Source organism: Hipposideros armiger, unplaced genomic scaffold (assembly GCF_001890085.2).
Source record: "Hipposideros armiger isolate ML-2016 unplaced genomic scaffold, ASM189008v1 scaffold_45, whole genome shotgun sequence".
Taxonomy (NCBI): Eukaryota; Metazoa; Chordata; class Mammalia; order Chiroptera; family Hipposideridae; genus Hipposideros; species Hipposideros armiger.
The window spans coordinates 1887012-1904358 of record NW_017731395.1 but is presented as its reverse complement, the minus strand read 5'-3'; the positions used below and the strand labels follow the sequence as shown (position 1 = coordinate 1904358).

At 39.7% G+C, this 17347-nt stretch overlaps 1 long non-coding RNA gene across 1 annotated transcript in view; it reads left to right on the top strand.

The window, feature by feature from the left end:
- Positions 1-63: 63 nt before the first annotated feature.
- The window catches only part of LOC109381170 (uncharacterized), a 442425-nt gene continuing 425141 nt past the window's right edge, over positions 64-17347 (top strand). Inside the window, exons 1-2 of the long non-coding RNA XR_002123647.1 lie at positions 64-142; positions 1719-1814. This is a non-coding gene — a long non-coding RNA (uncharacterized LOC109381170). The remainder of the gene's footprint in view (positions 143-1718; positions 1815-17347) is intronic.

Sequence of the window (17347 nt, the reverse complement as noted above, 5' to 3'; positions counted from 1 at the left end):
CGTGACGGCGCACGTTTGCCCGCAGGGGCGCGCCTCAAGTGGCGCATGCGCAGCGCGCCTGGCGCTGTCCCGACTAGGGGGAAGTCTGAAGCGTTTCTAGCTGTACTTTGAGTTTGTTTTTGTGAAGAATGGGATTACGCAGGTAACTGGCTTCTCTAAGGCCGAGGAACTCTTTATTCACTGTATGATTTTTTTTTAACTGAAACCCTCAACTCAAGATTGCCATTTGTTTGGAAAAGCATTGGTGTTCGTATGTTTAAAATTGAACATAGAACCAACCGTAGTTTACCTTCTACTTTCGAACTTGAGCAGGATGTTTGTAGCTATTTATAGGGGGGATAAAGACAGCTGTGTAATAACAGCTCTTTATATGGTTTTTTTAAACGTAGCCTACCAAGCAAATCTGATTCAAAGAGGTACCATTTTAACAGCCATTAAAATGGCTATTACTGAAAAAATGGAAAATAAATGTAGGTGATGATGTGGAAAAATTGGAACCTTGTGCGCTGCTGATGGAAATATAAAATGGTACAGCAGCTGTGGAATCAGTTTGGCGGTCCCTCAAGAAGTTAAACAGAATTTCCATATGATCTAGCAAGTCTACTTCTGGGTATAAATGCAAAAAAATTAAAGCAGGGACTCAAGCAGATACTTGTACACCAGTGTTGATAGCAGCATTATTCACAATAGCAGAAAGATGGAGACAACCCAAATGCCCACCGTTCAATTAAGGGAAAACAAAATGTGGTATATACATACAATGGAATATTATTCAGCCTTAAAAAGAAATGGTATTTTGATACGTGCTATAACGTAGGTGAACCTTGAAAACCTGCTAAGTGAAATAAGTAGTCACAAAAGGACAAATACATGATTCTAGGTATATGAGGTACCTAGCATAGGCAAAGTCATAAAGACAGACAGTAGAATAGTGGTTACTAGGGGCTGAGGGGAGGGAAGAATGGGGAGATACTGCTTAATGGCTACAGCCACTGAACTATATACAGTAATGCTTTGGTTTGCGAGCATAATTTGTTGCGGAAACAAACTACTCGTGTTGCAAGACATCGCTCGTTTACCGCGTTAAAATGTATTAGAAATGTTTAATTGCCTTGCAGAATACTTGCAAACCACGTTACTCGCAATCCAAGGCTTTACTGTACGTAAAAATGGTCCAAATGGTACATTGTGTGTACATATTATCACAATTTAAAAAATGCCCCTTACTCAAGGAACAGAATTACTTGCTATATAAAGACCTAACCCTAGACATCTTATAATATTGAGGGCGGTAGCCCCAGCAGGTCGCTGTTTCCTCATGTAAAATTCAAAAACAACCCCGTAGAACTTGAAGTGCCATTAAATACCAGCCTCCCATTTATTGTAGTCTGCATCATATTTAAGCAATTACAGCTCATCTTTTTTTTATTGAAGGTAATCACCCTACTCCCAATTGACGAAACTGCTTATATCATCATGGGTCAGTTGCCAAGATAAGCTCTATACTATCACAGTGTTACACCAATGCTGTGAATGGGACTAACTATGCTATTAGTTAACCAGATCTAACGGGAACTTTGTGTCCTTTCACTAAAACCTATAAGTCTTCAGCTGAGGGTAATTAATGAGAGTGATGTCATTAAGGAGGACATGCTGGATTGGGTTGATCTCCGGACGCTCAATTCTCAAAAAAAAAAAAAATACTTCTCTCTCTCTAGACCTGCCTTCTTCACATGAATTCTCAATAATGTTCCAAGAACCAAGTGAGAAGAGCGCAGTGCTCTACGAGGAGAAGCCACATGGAAGCATGCCAGGTAAGGCTTTAAGTTCTACCTTAGAAAACTATTTACTGCCAGAAAAGCTTGCTGTGCACAAAACACTTTTGACACAGCAAAAAATCAGAAACAATTACATAACAGTTACGATTATTATTATTGCTAATCATAATAATAAGCAGCTGAAAGTCACTGGACTTCCTAGGTGCCAAGCACTGTGGTAAGTAAATTCCTATACAACTCTGTACTATTAATATCTGTTTTTGCCAGAGAGGTAAAGAACTTGGCTCAGGGTCATACTGCCAGTCATTTGTAGAGTCTGGACTCACACTTTGGGCCTGTCTGACTCCCAAGTTCAGGTCCTTAACTATTACACACATTAACTCACAAAAATAAGACAGGACACCGTTCCAACTATTTTAGTTTAAAACAACAAAACAAAACTTCTTTAGAGTCTCTATTAATTAGGAATTCCTGTGTTCCTTTAGATTCCCCCAAGTTCTCCTGGTGTTCGTTCCTGGTTTGCTCCTCCAGCTGGAAGAGCACCCATTTGTGTGGTACCTGAAGTTTGGGAATTCTGTTTCACCTTGAACTTGAGCCTTCCCAGATTCAGGATCATTATTAGAATCAGCCAGATTCTTCCAAACCTAATCAAAGTACCCTTTTATTTCCAGTGATTTAAATGCTTAGCTATTGTTGCTATTCCTTTCATCTTTATTTATAGAACAAACAGAAGGTTTTAGATGACTATATTTAGAAATGCCATCTGGTAGGCAAACTATTGAGCAAAATATTTTGTTCCTTTCATGTGACTGCATTACTTTGAAATGTAATTAAGTTTCAGGATGGTTGTTTGCTTCTATTGTGGTGGATCTTTTGCCCTATTGAACTTGGGAGAAAAATTATCTCTGGGAGATGTTTATTGGTACATTCTTTTATCCTTTGTGTATCTCTTGCTTTTTTTGTTGTTACTCATTTGCTTTCAGCCAGTCTATGTGCCCATTATTGAGGCATTCCCTTTTGGTAACTTCAACGTGTAAACTAAGAAAAAGGCAAGTAAACAAAATAAAAGCAAAAAAGAAAAATCTCCCTTTTTGCAGGGTTTCAATGCCTATTGGGATCTAAAAATATGAATGTCAAGGTCAGTTTAGTTTGCTGATTCACTATATGTTTAGAATTCCTTTAGAGCACACTTGTTGGCTTAAAAAAAATGATTGAAAGATTAGCCATGTAGAATAGACTATTTGGTATTTCCCAAGGATTACAGTTCAATGAAATCACGTTAGGCATGCAGACAATGCAGTTATACATTTGTGGTTTTACTCATTCTTGAGCATCAAATTATATCCTCTCCATTGGTTGCTTTTTATCTGTTGCATTACTCAAAGGAACAGAGAAACACATACATAAACAATACATACACATTGGATAAAATGTCTCAGCGTTACGTAATTTTTAAAATGTTGTAAATTAACAAAGTAAGTCTCTGTGTACATCTCCCTTATGGAAAAAAAAAACAACTAGAAAAAATGTAAAGGCCTTGAAGTCTTATAAAATAGAACTAAACTCTTTAGAAAGTAACGGTTATATGAGATTATAAATTTTAATGTAGCCATTGCCTCAATTCTAGGGATCTTAAAGTTTGCCCTGTTCTGGGCTCAAATGCCCTTTATACCTGCTCTTACAGCAAGCAGGGTCACCACGACACACAGTATTTGCACATTCAACCATTTTCTTTTCTGTCTTTCTCATTCCCTGCCCTCATAATATGGGCCTAAAAACAGTCAGCAAAAATAAAGAGCTTTTATTTAATGTTGCCACTGTGTTAAGCCCTTTGTAATTATTTTTTTACTTGAAGGCAGTCTGCAGGTGTGTGTGTGTGTGTAAAGAAAAAGAATTTTCACTTAATTTTTCTCCCGTATTCCCTACTAGTTTATATTTACATGGCCATTATAGAATGCATAACAGGCAAAAGATTTTCAAAAATATCATTAACTACAGCTGTGTCAATAGGAAAAGTACAAGAGATGAACAAGCAATCTACTCAATAATTAACTTTTTTTAAAAAAAAAAAACCACATTAAATGTCAGCTTTTGGAACCTGAACTGACGATCTCGACTTCTTGCTTCAATTTGCACCAATGATGGTCTTTGAAAACCTGTTTGTTTGTGTAATTTATTTCTCTCTTCTAACAATTTGTATATTCTTCTTGCTAGCATTGAAATCTAAATGGAAAAACATTAATAATATTTTGTTTATGAAGACAAGTGGGTTGACTGTAATAAAAATATTGATTCGTGTCTTGCTTCTTAGTGAGAAATGCCACCCATGAAGTCTGCTGGCACTTGTTTCTAGTAATAATATAATTTCAAGAAAGCAAGAAAAAGTACATACCTTCCCTTGCAAAAGTGTGAATTATTTATTTTTCTTAGCAAAAAAATGTAAAGTGCATCAGTGCATCAACTTAGGCTGAGAACAATTTAATGGCAGTTTTTTTTACCTAGACTATGTAAAACGTCAAAAGGGCTTGTAATATCTTAACGTAGACTGTAAGACTGTATATCCTTTTCTGTACAGTATAGACATAAAATTGTAAATCTAAAACGTTAAAGCATTCAAAGAGAAATAGTTATCAGTTTTCATTAAATTGGTTCTTATTTATTTTTTTTTAAAGAGTAGGTTCACATATGCTACATAGATTTAAATCTTCCTCTTACTCATAAAAAAGTATCCTATTTATGGAGGTGTAGGTTTTTCACATTGTGCAGGTGGACTTGCTGGACAAAAACGTGTGTTTCTTGGTTATTAAAATCATGGAATATACTGACAATTTCTCTCTCTTGCCACTCTCGTCAGAGAACAGTTCTGTTCCCTCACACGGTTAACATCTGGAAGCCACTTGGGGTAATAGCTACCACCAATTTGTTGCTTATTCAGAGCAAACATACTAGAACAGAAGTAGGGAAGGCAGACCCCGTGTTTCCACTGATACACGCACAGACTCAAATCTCATCGTTGTCTTTAAGCCGTTCATGGGTCCAGTGAAAAGACTGGACTATCACACATATGTTCTTTGTCTCAAAACAAACTTCCCGAAAACATAAAAATGCACTACAAATGAAACCTCTTGATTATTTCAGTTCACACAGGACGTGATTTTCACTTTGACCCATGGCCCTGGCCATAAACACGAGGCACGTGCATTTTTTTCCCCCTACAAGTTGTGCTTTGTGTAAAGCACCAAGTTCCCCTCCTAACATCATTAAGGGGACTTGTTCATTTCTGAGTAAGGAGGAAAAAAAAAAAAAGAGAAGAAAAATATAGAGTGTGATATTAAATGTTCAGCCATGCTGTTTGTACTCAACAGCCAGCATTTCTTAACTGGGTTCCAGAAATCTCTCAGGTATTTCCAGTGGGGTCAATCCAAGAAGCTTCTCTAAGGATGTCATTTAAAAAGATGCACATGCACTTAACAAAACGGCACACAAATACTGTAAAGAACCAAATACATATATTTTTCAATAGTGGTCTGTATCGCGTATTAGGAAAAAAAAAGCTTGTTCTTTATATCCAAAGGTTATGCTAATCATGGCAATTATTTTGGGATCTGAGGCTTAAAATGAAGCTCTCTGAAGAAAGAAGTTTAATTTGCGGCTGTGGCTGTTGTCCCCAGAGGTGGTCATTGTTGATAATCATTGTCTTTTTCAACCTGTGGTTGACTAAATCCTTTCCTTAAGAGGGGTCACTACATTGGATGTCACCGCATTCCAAGGTGGTCTGCCTTGGATTCTTGCCCGCCTCCCATATTGTGGGAGGAAGTGCTTTGTGGAGCCTCACGGAGGTGTGTTCCTGTCAGGACACTGCTGTTGCAGTTGATTTGCATAAGCTCACAGGCCTTTGGGGTATTTGGTGCTGTATTGGGATAGCCGTGATGTGAATTCCAGTGGGGGAAAACAATCACATGGTAAGTGATAAAAAAAATCAGAAATGACTCTCATATCCAGATAGCTTATGTTAATGTAAAATTATCTAGCATTCACCACTTCCCAACTGTGAACCATCTGAGGCTTTAAAAAATTTATAATAAGGGCTGGCTGAGTGGCTCAGTTGGTTAAGAGCTCACTCAAGAGTTTGACCTCTGAGCAACAGCAGTTTGATGCCCAGCCCAGCCTGAGCTGAGCAGCCACTGAGCTGCCAACAGGTGGTAGGATGGCTCAGCTTAAAAAAAAAAAAAAATTTTATAATAATCCTGTCTTCTGGAGAGAAAGCAGGAATTGCCGTCCGCTTCCTAAGGATGATGGGGATAAGTGATAAGCTGTCTTTACACAGTTCATCATCCTAACAGTTCAGCTGGACACCCATAGATTACTATTACCTGAGGATTGGTAGTAGAGTCTTTTCATTAAACTTCACCAAGATAGTTAATATGTCAGCATCCCTGGTCAGTTGCCAACGGGACCAGTATCCTGAACACTAAAACAAAGGTAATTGACACGTCTGTATTCTTAAAGGACTTAATTTCCTTTCTGTTGCTCACAATATAGCAACAGGGTGGTGAAAGAAAAGATACATTTTAAAGCCATCTGCTTAATAGGGAGAACCTACTACAATGAACCCAGCTCTTGTTTCTACTACTTTGGGGCGTGGAAAGGTAAACTGAGCACTGACTCAGTAGTAGGGACACTGAGAGTAATAATAGTGACAGAGGACTAGAGTTGCTTCTGGCAATCATCTGCCAGTTGCAGAATTTGCATTTGTTTATGAGAGAGATGCGCTAGTGGTGCATTTTATTAAATTATGGAAGATAAGAATGCTAATGCAACTCAGCTCATGAAATTGTAGTCTCCAGTTGTGTCCTATAACATATACTCCCAATATTTTGGGGGATTTCAGATAGGCCACTTTTTAGTGGCTTCTGCACATAATTGCATATTTTAAAAGCTATAATCAGAATTTCCTCATTTCATCCTAGTATTTATTAATTGACACATGAGTTAGACCACCCAAATGGGACTTCTCCCAAATGTTAGGCATGCTTTTCAGTTTTCTTGATTAGTATTTATATTTTTGTCTTTATGTACTACTATAATAAATATTATCTAATGCTATGAATATTTGATTATATATCAGTTGAGTCCACTGAAGCCATTTATTCAACCACATATTGTGGAATATCCATAATGCACTCTGCTAGATGCTGTTGGTGAATAAAAGGTATATCAGACTTTGGTCCTGCTCTTAAGGAGTTTATATTTAGTAGGGAGACAAGAGGTGTGCATATCTGTAATATAAGGTAAATACTAGTAACTCCTATAAGAAAGTTACAGATAAATTTTTTACAAGTTTAGAGGGGAGAGAATATATTTCTAGCTTTGGAAAATGAGAGAAGGCATATGTGGAATAGACAGTCACCGTTCTCTAAGTATTATAATCAGAAATGTCTAGCCACTGTACTCTCACAACAGTTAGAAGCCTGAGGGTCGGACCATGAACTTCTCTATCTCATCTCTTTTCACAGCAGTTCAACACGGGGAAAGAGTGCACCCTGACCATGTACCCTTTTGCCTCTCTTTTCTTGGTTACCTTGTTCTGACCCCATCCAGTTGAGTTCTAGCCCCTGATGAAGAGATTTCTTCGCATGCTGAATCTGTGATACCTCACCCTAATGGGATCATTCGTGTGATTTAGTCAACTTCTGTGACTTGGACATGATAAACTGGCAATAGATGTTTTCTGATTGAGTGTTGAAGGAATGGCCAGTGAGGGAGGGCGGGAGCGAGTGAGTACATGGCCATCAGCTAGGAAGCAAACCAGCCCAAGAAAAACAGCTGGATCCTGATTATATTATTTAATGTAAATTACATGAGAGCACTTAGCATTGCCCTTTGAACGCTGTTATAGTTATTCAATAAATATTTGTTGAACGGAATGTTCCTCAAAACCCCCAATTTACAGTATTTATATTGTTAGGGAGGCTCGGTCGCCTTGTAAAAGGCATAATCCCTTTTCACTACTGGATAAATAGATCATTATGCAGCGTTTCCAACAGCTTTCCTAGAAATGACCCCTTTGAGGTTCAAAAAGGAACAAAAAGTGATTAGATTTTATAAATGTTATGCCACTTCTTATTACATAGAGTATTCCATAAAAAGAAAATCCCACAAGACAATTCTGTTCGTCCCATGGGTCTAATACCATAAAGTTTCATTCTTACAGCATCTACATTTTGGCGTTTGTTTGTCAAAAATGGGGTGGAGGTAAAAAGTATTCATTTTGCCAGTTTATGTGATGCCATAAAGCAGCATTTTTCATTTTTCAACACTTATTAGCTCAGCTCCCCAGCTGTGTAGCACCACACCCTGGTGTGAAATTGAGAGGGAGAACTCTGACAAGTTTATATTAGCTTAAATTTATATCTTTTCTTTTGGATGGGGAAAGTTTTTTTTTTTAAGGACATTATCTTTGTGTGATTTTGTGTCACAAAATTTCTATAACAGAATAATAGCTTATGAGTATGATTATCAGCATATCATGTTTGGCTCCCCTAAATATTATAAATATTAACAGCTGTGTAATAGAAGAAAAGTGAAGTAGGAAGCTAATTAATTAACTAGTGAATAAATGAATTGACCTATTTCATCTAAGTGGTTTGATGTCCTGCAAAATATGCCTTGCGTGACAAAAACGCTCAAAATTGTGAGCCAGCAGAGAAAACTAAAAGCTCAAGCTATACCTAACTAGTTGGATTTTCATGCAGTTATTCATATATTGACTTCACATCTTTGTTTCCCTTGCTTCCTGAAGAATAATTTCAAAAAGACAAAATTAAGTTAATTTCACAAAAGGTTTGGTATGGCCAGCAGGACATGGGTTAAAACAATTACTGTAGCATGATGTCGCACATTAAAATGAAATGATTGACTGCAAGTTAAATTTTTTAAGATAAACAAACTTAATCCTTGGCTTCTGCTTTCCCAATCTCTCCCACACCCTAACATGTGACAAACAAAGGGGGAGATTCTTAAATCATTTTTTAAGATTCATCTTGAGGGAGACAGTCCAAGTACACTCAGATAATGCTTTTTCTATTTACATTGTGTGAAAGGCTTAAAAAATCAACACAAAATCAGGCTTTCGAGTCTTCTGCTAAGTAATGCTTTACATGGGAAGAGAGTAGGGAAGAGCCTTCACAAATCCTAAACAGTACTCGAAAAATGTGCTGAAATTCTCCCAGCCAGATGCATGTGTTAAGACTTGCATGATGCCCAGGCTGGCACTGACAGTGCGAAAGTACCTTCTTGTGCTGTCAGTGTAAGCTGGAAGCAGCTTGAATTGGCTCTGTTTGTACATGTCAAATGTAAAGTAGCAATTGTAAACCTTCTAAAATAATCTTGAAAATCCAGGGCCATCTTCCACTAGGTGAGCTCTTTTAATCCTTCTGCTCAGAATCTTATGCCACACGGGAAGCGAGGACACTGGACATTTCAGCAGGCATTTTTCAAAGTGACATTCATTGTCACGCCCAAAGAAGTGACTGTTCTATAGAAATAAGTGAGATATCTTTAGGAGACCTCCCTGGATCCTAATCTTTTAACCATGGCTGCGTGGTATAAGGAAACTGCTACAGGAGACAAATGAGTAGCCACTGACATGGAAAGACCCAATTCGGAGCAGAGGGGACTGCATTTGGAGAGAGGAACAAATGGTTGCACAGATAACACCTGGTGCTTGGAACCATGGAAGAAAACAGTAACCATCTCTCAAATAAAAACCATGTGGCCAAAAGTTATACACCAGTCTTCTCAACCAGCCTTTATGTACACAGCCTATTGTCACTTGGGAAGACACAAAAGACAGGCTAGCTTTGAGATACATAGATCAGAGTTGTTTATTATTTTCTTAATAGAAGTGTGACATGATTATATATGTCACAAGCCAGCTCTGGCAACATAGATATAACTTTTGGGACAATATGTTGGGTAGGCTGAAAGGCTGTCAGGAGGGACTCATTAGAAGTCTTTTTTTTTTAGAGTAGGGAGGGACAAGAATTACCTGAATTTAGGCAGTGGTTTTCAGGATAGGCAAGGGTAGATGAGAAAGGTGGAATGGGTTAGGGCTTGGAGGTAAGGTATAGAAAATGGTCTGAAATGAGTATCTCCAAGTGTTCTGGCGAAGCTCTAACAAAGGTAAAGACTATGGGGGAAGGAGTAAGTGTAGAGTGAAGATAGCACGTTCCACTTTTCGCAGGTTATTTGTCAACAGAAGCTTGGTGACTGCTGGAAATATGGGTCTAAAGCTTCGACTGGGGATGAAGCTAAATTTTGGGCATCATCTTAAAGACCCATATTTGAAGGGTAGGCCAAGAAAGAGAAATCAGTGAGAAACTCTCAGAAGAAATCATGGAAGTAAAAAGAAATACGAATGAATGCCATGAAAGCAAATAGAGCAGTTATTCTGAGATGTAGATAAACATCTGTGGCGTCTATGTGATGATGAAATGAGGTCATTGGGTTTGGCAGGAGAGGAGGGAGGTGGCAGGTACTGTTTTTTTTTCTTTCAGTTTTATTGAGACATAATTGACATGCAGCACTGTATAAGTTTAAGGTGTGCAGCGTAATGACTTGACATACATATATTGTGAAATGATTACCACAGTAAGTTTAGTTAACATCCATCATCTCATATAGATACAATATTTTTTCCCTTGTGATGAGGACTTTTAGGATTTCCTCTCACAGCAACTTTCAACTGTACCATATAGTAGTTCTAACTATAGTCATCATGTTGTGCATTACATCCCCCATATTTATTTATTTATTTAATAACTGGAAGTTTGTATCTTTTGACCCCCTTCATCCAAGTCCATCCACCCCCCACCCCCACCTCTGGTAATCACAAATTTGATTTCTTTTTCTATAATTTTGTTTGTTTTTATAGGCCACATATATGTGAGGTCACACAGTATTTGTCTTTCTCTGACTTATCTCACTTAGCATAACACCCTTAAGGTCCATCCATATTGTCACCATTGGCAGGATTTACTCCTTTTGATGGCTGAATAGTAGTCCATGATACATGCATATATTTTGGAGAGCAGTTTCAGTAGGTGGGGCCAGGAGTCAGATTGGAGGGGCTCAGTTTGGGAACCTGGAGTAAAAAAGCAAACACAGCAAGGGTAGCCTGTTCCTTTAAAAAGTTTACTTGTAAAACCAGGAAGGAGACAGGTCTATAAAGAAGGGTATTTTTAAATATGGAAATGACTGAAGCATATTTTTTTTTTTTTTTTTTAGCTGAGCCATCCTGCCACCTTTTGGCAGCTCAGCGGCAGCTTAGCTCGGGCTGGGCATCGAACTGCTGTTGCTCAGAGCTCACACTCTTGAGCGAGCTCTTAACCAACTGAGCTACTCGGCCGGCCCAGAAGCATATTTTAAATGGACAAGAGAAGCCAAGAGAGAGGGAAAGTTAGAACAATGGCTTAAGCAAGAACTCCAAAAAGATGGAAGGGAAGGGAACTAAAACCTTGGAGAGTAGGGACATTCTTCCTCTAAGACTAGAAAGAAATACTGGCAAATCTGAATGTAAGGATAGTGAAGCTGAGGAAGATTATGCCTTATCATGGCCATTTGCTAAGAATTAAAAAAAAAATAGGAGAAAAGATTAACAATTTAAGAAGGAAAAGGAAGCTGAGTAAGAATAGGGAAGAATTGCTAAGTAGCCATAAACACATATAAAACATTTAAAGGAGCTAATCTGCATTATCAAATTTACACCAGTAGCTACTGAATGGAACCTGTTCTTTGATCATGTATTGGTGATAGCAAGGTGGAAGGTCAAGGTGAGGTGGGACTGTTGATTGCATGGATGACAATATCGCACTGTCTAGGTGATGCAGGGAAAGAATTAAGCCAAGCAAGGCCCCGTAGAGTGGGGAGATAGTGAGAAGGTAAAGCTTGCAGGTCTCGGAGCCAATTTAGTGAGAACCAGGGAAGGAGAGAATCGAAGAACAGAAAGTGACACGTTAAGAGTTAGTTATTTGAGAGGTGGGATATTCTAATGTAGAGTAGAGCAGTGTGGGAAGGCTCCGTGAGGAAGTAGGACTGGGCAGGATCTTGAAGAATTGATAGAGTTTTAATGGTGGGAAGGAGGGAGGGCATTCTGTGCCCAAAGTCCAAAGAAGCCCTGGTGACAGGCTGGAAGAGTAACCGTGAGGCCAGAGGAGGGGGCATCGAGCTAGAAAGGAGAGGGAACACGGGCCTGCCTAGAACAGTAGCTATACTGCAGATCACAAGAAAAAGAAAGATGGATAGATATAATGCATTGAGTTTCAGTTTTCAGACTCTCCTACATTATAAATGGGTTTTCAAACCCCTCCTACATGATAGAAAGGTTTGAACACCCATTGTGGGGTTAGGGCTTTTATCGAATGGACCATTGGGAGCCGCAACAAAATATTATGCAGGGGGATGCCATGAAGCAAGTAACGTAATAGGCACATTTACCTGGATGGAGACTGTGGAAGGGATTTCACGGGGAAGGAGTCTGTATGTCCAAGGGCGTCATTGAGAAGGCTCAGGTGACAGGAGATAGGAGATCTGAGAGCTGGAGGGATGCCGTCAGTGAGACAGCTTCATTTAAGAGATGAAAGCATCTGATGATAAATTAGGTGCCGGGAACATATAGTAGGAAGAGCTATAGCAGCTCTAAAGTTTTCAGGTCAGGACACCAGAAAACAATCCTACCCTCGAGTGATGGGGGGAAACTGGACAGGAGGGAGAGACGTGTGTCTTCCGCCTGAGACGAACCATCCCAACGGTTCTTGTTTGTGCCGTGAAAAAATAAATTTCTTATGAAGCCACAGGATGTCCAAAGCTCATAAACAGAGTCATTATGTTATTTTCTTTATTAAAAGTGACAGGCGACAGAGCAGCACACTGTTGAGAGGTGCCAGTAGCAGGCATCAGCTTGGCATGAAGAAGTCAGGAGTTGGGTGGCTCCTTTTCGTCCCTTGGGGCAAAGCCTTCTGGTGAGCCGGCTCTGTTAATGATGGCTGCGTTCCAATTAAAAAACAAAAACAAAAAAACCCCCCAAAAAAACCTTTAAGGGAGGATAATAGAAAAAAGACCGTTTAATCACACCTTGATTTTTTTCAGTCACAGCTGCACAAGGGTTCCAGGCATCATGCTGGGAGCACTACCTTTGATTGCAAAGCATAAAATTTTTACAGGCTTTTTTCCCCCCTAATAAGTTAAAATTTGAGGTCTCTTCTATGTTTCATTTGGGTAATAATCCATGACAAAATAGTCAAAAGCGCATAAATGGACCCAGGTAAACTGTTTTTAAAAAATGGTGTTTGCCGGTCCCTAGTTATTTAGGTTGTGGAAAACTGTGGATTAAGGAACCCTTTAAATGAACTTGACTGGGTAGTAGATTTAAAACTGGAATAGACAGATCAGTAGTAAGCAAGAGTAATGAAAATGTTTCTTGAAGTGGTTGATGGCAGAAATATGACAGTATTTTATTATATTTTTGGAATTCATTTTTCTTCTAAAATATTTCCTTTAAGTTTATTTTTATAGCACATGTCTTATAAGAACACGCTGTTTTATAATTATGTGGACGCATGCTACACGAGGTAGAAATGTCTCCCCACTATAAGTAGATTTTGTTCTCATTATGAGACCATCAAAAGTGAAAATAGATGCAGCCAGTAAGGACTGGTGTTTTCTCAATGTGAGGTGTGATTAACAGGATTTTTTCCCCCATGCAGCATGTGATTTACAGAATTTATAATTTAGTTCTATATTTAGCACCTCTAATTCTTCAGTGAATTCTAAAGTCATTGAAATACCTTTTCTAATTCTTTATAGAAAGAGCAGTAGGAGTCGTATGTCGCACCCTAGGGCCACCGTAATAAATTAGCACAAACTGGGTTGCTTCAAAAACAAAAGTTTATTCTCTCCCAGTTCTGAAGGACAGAAGCCTGAAATCAAAGTGTTGATGGGGCCGTCCTCCCACCTAAGCATCTAGGGAAGTAGTCTTTCTTGATTCTCCCAGCTTCTAGTGGTTCTTGGCAACCGTTCGTCTTTCTTGACTCCAGTCTCTGCCTCTGTCTTCACATGACATTCCTTCTTGTGTGTCTGTCTCCTTTGTGCCTGGCTAGCTCTGTGCCCAAACCTCCTGCTCCTTTCTTTTATAAGGATTTCGGTCGTTGGATGGAGTGCCCATTCTAAATCCAGGATGATTTTATCTCAAAATCCATAACTAATTCCATCTGTAAAGACCCTATTTCCCAATAAAGTAATGTCCTGATGCTCTGGATAGACATGAGTTTTGGGGGGGACAGTATTTAACCCACTACACATAGTAAGAATAATGTCAACATGCTTGCCTTATTTCACAGCCTAAAAGTTGTCAGCCAGACCAGCTGTAGAGGGGAGGGCCTGATGGAATAAGTGGCCAAAGATGTGGAGGCCTCAGGATATATAGCACAGGAAGCGATCTGACTCCTTCCTGCAAGGGATGGAGCCTTGCGTGTTCCATGGTAGAATGATTAGATGGACCTTCAGCAAGACCTTGGCCTTGCATAAGGCTTCCAAGGCCTCCTGACTCTTCTGTACGTGGGACCATAATCAGCAAGTTCTACTCTCACATCTAAACCCAATTCGCCACGGAGCAGATTAGAGTGGAGCCAGTCAGCCGTGCTTCCTATGCAAGGCTGTTGTTCGGGCCTTAACAAATAGTGCTCATAGCCCTTGTTTTCTCAGGGCCCCTCAGTGGTACCAGTGAGGCAGGTTAGTGAGATGGGATTCAAAGACTTGTGAAAGAACATGTTGCCGATCATTAAGTGCGGTAAGTGTTTTGTGAGCATGCGTTTGGGTCTAGGCTCTGGATAGGAGGTCCCTGAACCAGAAACAGAGGGACAGTTTTTTTTTGGTCCCTGGCCCAATGCTGTTCATTATATCACACGCCTTAAGCCACAGTGGTTATGAAGTGGGGCTTCTGGGCTGCGATCTCAGACATGTCATATGTAGAATGGGAATAATAATAGTAACTCCTCATAGACTTGGGGTAAAGATTAAATCAGTTTACACAAATAAAGTACTTAGAACAATGCCTGACACGTAGCCTGTGTTCAATACTGTTCAATTATTATTACCTCTATACACGAGGTACTTTAGTTGAATAAGTACATTTAGAATCCTTAATCTCAGGGAGATGATGATTATTGCATGTGCTTCATGGTACTTATAATGTGTAAGAATCTTTTTTTTAAAAAATATTTTTATTGGGGAATTGGGGGGATGGGAACAGCGCTGGGGGATTGGGGGAAGGGGAACAGACAAGTAGCTGTGACTCATGGCAGCCCAGCTCCAGGTTGAGCTGTTGTTCAGCATCTTAGCTGTAGAGGGAAGTGTCACTGGCCCTCATATGTGGGATCCAAACCGTGGCCCTCTGGCATCCTGAGCCAGTTCTTAACCATCGTGCCACTCGGCCGGCCCTGTAAGAATCTACACCACCATTTTAAAAGCCCTTCAATTTAGTCAGTATAGTTAGAGACTAGACAAATGGACTTGAGAGAAATTCAGCGACTTGTTTATAGAGTTAATGGCAGACTACTGTACTCAGGTCTGGGTTATCTGCCCTATAGGCCATACCTTATATATTAAAGGAGAGGAAAGAAAGTTGATGGATATTCTGTAACTCTCCCAGGCTTCAGTGATACAGAAAACTGAACTGAAAAGCAATAGAAAATACACTGATTCAAAAGTTAGAAAAAAACCTTGCCTTGTAGCCTCTTTTCTGCCATTGGAGCTGGAAAACGATGTCCAGGCTTTTGCAAAGTTTACGGACTATTAACGAGATGACTCCTCCTCAGTTCTCCAGTTCATATGCTGTATTGCAAGCGGTAGAGCTCTGTGTCGGAACATGCAAATCCCTTCTTCATTTGCTGAGCTTGGATTTTCTGGAAAACTACAGAGTCTGGCTCATGGAGCAAACTTGTTTGTGTAACGTGTGGGTTGCCATGTGTTTGGGAGATGGTCCCATGTTGACGCAACAGGCACGGAGCCTCTCAGTGTTGATCCTCTGAAAATGTAATGTGACTGGACTTGGACAGGAGCCTGAAGTGGACCACCCGTCAGATTGATTTTGCTGCCAAACAGGTCAAACACATCCAGTGGAAGGGCTTTGAACTTTTTTGATAATGAATAATTCACATTTCATTTTAAATGCATGGTGAGTTATACTGAAATATTCATGCTGAAAGATACGTTTGGGTGCATATTTTTGCCAAGACCTTTCCCCTTTGTCAATGTTATGGGTAGGATTGGCTTTTAAAAAAATCATTCCACCTTGTTGAGGGAAAGAGAATCCTTTATTTTTTTAGCCTTACCAGGGGACTTTAATCAGTATTCAAGGTCATCTCTCCGAGAAATGTCCTTTGCTGTCTTTGTTGACCAGAATCTGTCTCATTCCCATTACTTTTTGCCCTCTTTGATATTCCTGCATGTGGCTTGCAGGAAATTCTCCCACCAGAGACTAGCATTATGCCTGGAATACAGCAGGCACTGAGAAAATGCTTGATGACTGAAGTGTGCGTCCATCTTTACAACACAGGTAATTCTGGATCTTTGATCCCTTTCTAGACTGTCCCATTCCCCCTGACTGCTGGGATCCAAGTTCCTCATGTCTTATTGAGAGCAAGCAGAGCATCAGAACGGTGCCCCAGGAAGACATATGTGACACTGTATCCCTCTGTGACAATTGGGTCACAACCAGAGCTGTCCTGCTTTAATCTGGAAGAAAACAAAAAAACAAACGCAGCTAGATCTCAGTGCTTCCTATTCAGAGAAGACTGAAGTGTGAAGTGCCTGTCAGCACCTACTCTGGCTGTACAGTTGCTGTAAACCAAAAGGAATGGCTTTTCCCACTCCCCCAGGAAACTGTTCTCCACCACTATTACTTCAGGCTGGTGAGCATGACTTGGTCTGGCATCTCTATTTCCACGTTCTTTCCCATTTTGAGAAATCTATAACCTGGGCCAGCAACAAGGTACATAAGAAACTCCTTGTTCCCACTTTCTAGTGTGTCCACAGCGAAGAATACACAGAGGGTGCCAAAAAAATGTATCCACATTTTAAGAAAGGAAAACTGTATTAAAATTATAACACTTAATATATACCGATAACAAAAGATGAATACAAGTCACGTTTGACATCTGCAATTACAAAAGGTGCTCAAAGTGTTTACCATCAGCATCCAGACACTTCTGATGATGGCAAACTACTGCTTGAGCAACGTTGACCGAAGTGTCCAGTTGTATACCTTTTTTTGGCACCCCTGGTATTAATTTATGTTTCCCTAAAATTGCATTTTTATTTATGCTGTACATGGAATCTTCAGTGTCGCTTAGCTATATATTCTTTTGTCTAAGCTTCCCTATAACTCTTAGACTTGCCCCATACTGAAAACCCAAGTCCCCTTGATGAAAACTCATACTAAGATCAACCAGAGCCACCAACTCCAAGAGTGACATTTGCGACTGGGGTGTAGAGGGTGTGAGAGCAGCTAA